The sequence below is a fragment of the Rhineura floridana genome, chromosome 1 (genome assembly GCF_030035675.1).
Source record: "Rhineura floridana isolate rRhiFlo1 chromosome 1, rRhiFlo1.hap2, whole genome shotgun sequence".
Taxonomy (NCBI): Eukaryota; Metazoa; Chordata; class Lepidosauria; order Squamata; family Rhineuridae; genus Rhineura; species Rhineura floridana.
In genome coordinates, this window is record NC_084480.1 from 149,726,078 (window position 1) to 149,732,077 (window position 6,000).

Here is a 6,000-nt window from a genome sequence, read left to right on the forward strand (position 1 = left end):
GTGTTAAGAAGAACCAGAGGAGGGGGGAGAGCCAGAGGAGTTAGAATTGCCCAGCAGTAAAGACCTTGAAACTTTAGAAGACTCAGACTCTTCCCAGGAACTTCCCACGCTCACCCCCCTTCCCAGATCAGAGCAGTTAGAAATGGAAGGAGGGGGAATTCAACTCGCTCCTCAGCCAGAGAAAAGCCCGCCTGATGGGTCTGGCATCCACCCCCCTCTCTCCCCAATACCAGAGGCAGAATTCTCCTCAGAAGAGGAGGGGACAGCACTTCCCCCTTCACTGCGCACCTGGAGAAAACAAAAAAGAGCAAGGGGGAGAGAGAGGAGGGGTGTAGAAGAGAGCACCTTGAGGCAGAGTGAGAGAATTTGCACCAGAAAGTCCCCTTTATAAGAGTCAGGGGGAACAGGGATTCCTTGTTCTGTCAACTCTCTTGCATGTCGCTGGACATGTGTTATTGTGTTGCTTCATGAGAAGACGTAGTCTCTGTTTGGATATTACTTTAATAAAGACTGAATTGCTTTCACCAACTGGTCTGGTTCCTGAGTCCAGTCCTGGACACGACAGACGTCAAAGGTGGAAAAGGAATAATCCCTTCTCAAAAGAAACCCTAAATATTTGAAATACCGTATCTGAGTTGTGAGTTAAGAGGGGAAGAATGTAGGAATCTAGACCTTTCTTTTCAGTCTGCCCATTGTCCCAGGATTTAACCTGCTATACAACAAATGCATTGTATCTTTAAATTGTGCCATCAGTAAGCTCCACAGGGCTGGCACCAGACTGCCGCGGGCCCTCAAAGATGGCAGTGGGGCAGCACTTCCGCTGCCGCGGGCTTAAATAGGCCCAGGTACATCAAACGTATTGATGCCCCAGCTGCCATCTTGGGTGATGGCATGAATGCAAGCGCAGCATGCTAGTGCAGCAGTGAGGGGATGGTGGGGCCAGCAGCGACAGTGGCGGCAGGGGGGTTGCCTGGCAGAGTGGCTCCTGTTCCATGGTCTGTGCCAGCATCTGGTCATGGAATGCACATGCCGCAACCTCATGCTAGTGCGGATTGTGGAGCAGGAGCTACACCTCTCAGCCACAGAGGTGCTCAGCCAGTGCCCAGCCTGGCTGCCCGCTGACACTGGGCTTGGCTGTCAATATATATATACACAGTAGGGCCCCACTCATAAGGCAGGTTACGTTCCAAACCCCTGCTGAAAAGCGAAAATCGCCGAAAAATGGAACTCTGTCAATAAAATGGTGCCTGATGCTCAGCTATTGAGCGCGCCATTCCGAAAAACACTGTAAAAGCGGAACAAACGCCATAGGATTGGGGCCTTACTCTAATTGGAAACTGCCATATTATCGGAACGCCAAAAAGTGGGCCATCAAAAAGCAGGGCCCTACTGTGTATTAAAAGCTGCAAATGTACATTTTTAGAGCAACCTGTTCAGTAAAGGAGCTGAAAGTGTCATTGAACCCTCATATTGCCACTACAAATGTCCTGTGGGTTTTGCAAACAGTATTTTGAGGGTTACTGTAATGAGTCTCACTCTCTAGTCACCTGGTCTGTAGTCTAGTCAATGCAGCAGTCCTGGCCTGTTCCTCTGCTGCCACCTGCTGTCTTAGAAATCTGCTGAAAATAGCAATGATGCCTGGACTGGAGTAAACGTGTTTGCTTAAATAAGAAGTGGATTAGAGTGCAAGTTTAGTTACTCCAAAAATAGGGAGGAGCATCTCCATTTCTCTTTAAGAACATAAGAAGAGCCTGCTGGATCAAGGCCAGTGGCCCATCTAGTCCAGCATCCTGTTCTCACAGTGTCCAACCAGGTGCCTGGGGGAAGCCCGCAAGCTTTGGTATTGTTTAAAATTTTATTGTTTAAAAAAACCCTCTGCTCTCAACTTGCCACTGTTGACTTCTGTCTTTTTTATTCATTAACTGTACAGTAGCATGAAGAAGTCCTCTTAGTGTAGAGTAGACCTTGCAAATGCAGGAAAAGTGACTAGTCAAGAGAGTTGCCTCAAGCAGGTTCCAGAATGTGTCCTTGTTTTCTTGCCTTCCATATCTGAAAGACAAGGGTAAGGGTGCTACTTTCCCTTTTGTTGCTTCAGGGATGAAAGTGTCTAAACGCAACAGGATGCAGGTATGTGAAAAAAATAATGTTAAATCTATTATACCTTCTTTTTTCTGAGAAAGGAGCAACAGAGACTTGTGGTGTCTTTTTCAATGAACTGTTTATTTGTAAGTGCAGGCTGGGCAGATGGGAAGTCAGTGTGCATACCCTCACACACACATAAGCACCATTACTCCCCACAGACCCATCATTCTGGTACTGTAGTATCTTGACAAGCTATTTCTCTCATCCCAAAACGTCCTGGCACCCCTTTTTCAGCAACTTTCAAACTCCCCCCCCCCATGAACATTCTTTTTTGGCTCTCTGCCTACCATGCAGGCAAATGGGGTGATGGACACTAATTCTGTTGGTTGAAGTAGCCTTCAAAGACCTCACTCAGTCAGGACCCTGTAGTCCACCATCAACGGCAGCCAAGGGAGATGAAGGGCAATCATGCTGCATTAGTAAGATGCAGACTCATGCCATTACCCTTGTTTTCCCCGCTCCTTTGGACACAGCAGGGATGAGGGACTTAGGGTCAGTGCTGCCATTAGGCAGAGCGAAAAGGTCAGCAAATTGTTAGCTATTTACTATATTATTGTTGCAGCTTTGCTCCTAGGGAGAGGTGCTTATGGGATTTTCTGCCTTAGATGCCAAAGATGACTGGCCTTGGGTACTATGCACCTTGACTTGCAGGGAGGGATGGCATTTTGTTGCTCTGCCTCAAGCCACCCTTTTGAGGACCACACACCAGGGCATGCATGTCATGAGCACACAAACTCTCATATATGTGCATGCACACTTGCACAGCACATATGCACACATAAAGCACACTCACACAACACACAGCAGAGGAGGAAGAGACAACCACACACAGAGACTAACACAGCAGAGGGGTTTTTTTGTCTGTCTCCCAACTCTCTTTTGTCTTCCCTCTTCCTTCTCTCTTACCCTCACTGACAGGTAGCATACACACTCCTACGTATGCAGACACACAGCTCTGTCTCATAGACACACAATGCATTAGTGTGGTGGCAGTTCAGAAGTGCAGGGTCCCTTCATGATAGTCACAGCTATGTCCCCTCACAGCCACATACCCTTCCCACTTTCCCTTATCTCCCTTGCTCTCTCAAAGTCCACACTCCACTACAACAGACATCTCTAAAAGCTAGTCATCATGAAAGAGGGTGTGTTACCTACTGAGAAGAGTCTTCTCAGTAGCTGACTCACCTCCTTTCACTTTGATTGGTTACAATCAGCATGGAAGGACAAGGACTCTTCTCAGTGGCTAACACGCTCCCCTTTCATGATGATTGGCTTGTAGACAGAAACCTCACTGGGACCCTGCTCTCAAAAAACTTAGTAAGAGTAGTAATAATAATAATAATCATCCCTTCCTCTGCAGTGAGCCAGTTGCCTCCCCCTGCCATATCTTCTTCTGCCCTCTATGGCTAAAATGGCCTTCCTTGGTGCCTTCTATCTCTCTGCTCATCTCAAAACACCTTTCTCCCACCTGTAGTGGATGACATCAAGCGACAGGTTGATAGACAGAATCCACAGGAGGGAGGTGCCCTCAGTCCAAGAAAGACTAACCCACCAAAAATATACAGTGAGATAAGTCTCTGGCCAAGAGCCTAATGATCAAGAACCCTTTGGTTCTTGCTGTTCTTTCTGTGCCACAGACTCCTGCTTAGAAGATGCTTCTAGTAGGTTCTAGTTCGTAAGGTGGCCAGCAGAGTTAATGTGCTCCCTACCACTCGCTCACATTAGTTTCATTGCTGTACAAGGCAGCCCCTTCGTAGTGCATTACAGAACTCTAGGTTATGAAGGCTTGAATGATGATTGCTAAGTGACCAGTTATGTATCAGCAAAAAAGAGAAAAGATGACACAGATCTGCATAAATTTGCATATGCTACTTTGTATGCCTAGGTGCAAATTTAGAAACAAATACCTTAATGTAGAAAGAAACATATCTCCATAGTGGGAAAGACTATGACCTGGTGACCTGTGTGCCTCTTTGGTCTGCTGTCCAGGTGCTCACCATGGATGGACAACTTAAAGGCCTCTGCTCTCCCTTCTTATGATTATTTCTCTTTCAATCAGACTTGGATCAGACAGCCCTTCAAATAGAAGACTCCTGGAGAGCTGCCAGTCAGACAATTCTGAGCTAGATGGACCAGTGGTCTGACTCTGTATAAGGCCACTTCCTATGTCCTGTGACAGTCCTTCAAATAGAGGATTGTCCTCTGTAAAGAAGGACGCATGCTCACCCTTGTTTGAAATTAGAAAAACAACAACCACCTATATCCATATTTATTGTATACAAAAAGGCAACACGGGACCAAACTTTGAACTTCTTTAATATTTGCCCTCTGACGTGCATTAAAAATCACTAAAACTGGAAGTCCGTATTTGGGTCAGACCTGGGGAAGAAAATGGATGAAGTTAAAATATTACAGATCAGATGAGTTTAAAAAAGAAATCATTTGCTAAAAGGAGAAATCCATGCTGAAAAAGAGCAGATTAATAGCACGGAAAATGAATGTTACAAACTGGAAAGGATAACAGCAAAAAGAGGCATGAAAAGACAGGAAAGGTAAAAAGTGGAATGAGATATGCCAGCCAGTCTTCACGCAAGGTTTCATTCTCACTGGAAGCAGAAGCACAGGCCCAGCCACAGGAAATATCTACAACCAAGCTGGCTTAGCTGGCTGGGGTTTGGCCCACGGGGTCAGGCCTCTGGCACTATTATGGGATGTTGAGGCTTTATGTGACAGAGGAAAGCAAAGGAATATTATGGGCTGGAATAGGAGCAGGGACTTATGAGATGGGGAGGAGGAAAGATGGGTGGCTGAGAGGACTGTGGGATGTGGTGGCTGCTGCAGCTGGCGACAGTATTATGGGATGGTACCCCATGAGAGGCCAGAACTATTATGGGATGGGACAGCCTGGCAAGCGGAGGGGGTGGGATGCTGTAAATCTGAGTGTTCAGTGAGTATTATGGGATGTCTCGGCATTTCAGTCCGTGCGCGCGCACACACGTGACTGGGAGAGAACATTATGGGATGCGGCTGTCCTCTCTCAATTACTATGAGGTGTTGTGGACAAGAGGGAGGAGAGTGGGTTATTATGGGATGTCAGTGCAGACAGCGTGTCTGGCTGTGTCTGTTGGGACTCTGCCCAAGCGGCTGCCCTTCCCTCCTCTCAGCCAGCGCCAATATGCCCCCTTTTCTTTATCATCAACGCCTGCTTTTGCCACCACCAGCCCAGCCCCCTCCCACTTAATCTCCTCTGTTTCAGCTGTCAGAACCTGTACAGCAGGCATGTTATTATGGGATGGCTACTCTGTAGGTCGGGGTGGGGATAGTTGCTAGGGAACGCCTCTTGTCTGAGATATTACGGGATGCACCCAGTTTTGCTGGGTGGGGCTGCTCAGGAGGTTAAGTCAGGGGCCTCCACGGCAGGTAAAGCCAGAAGGATTGAAGAGAAGGCCCCGTGAATCATTCATATAAACACAGAGAGAGGGTAGCGGACAGAGGGGGAAAGAGATGCTGTCAGTGCCTCCAATTTTTCTGCCCTGCTTTCAGCTTCGTGTTCTAAAATATAAGCATGGAAAAAAATGGTGGGAATTTCCTGCACTATAGGCACTTGTATAAAGGCATAGGAGTAGGGCCAGAAAAAAGTTGTTAAATTAATTCTGTCAGCAGGACTGACAATCTTTCCAGAGTGGTGTAGTGGTTATAGCAGCCTTTCCCAACCAGTGTGCCTCCAGATGTTGTTGGACCACAACTCCCATCAGCCTCAGCCAATGGCTGAGGCTGATGGGAGTTGTGGTCCAACAACATCTGGAGGCACACCGGTTGGGAAAGGTTGGGTTATAGTGTCAAGTGACTGGGGAGAGC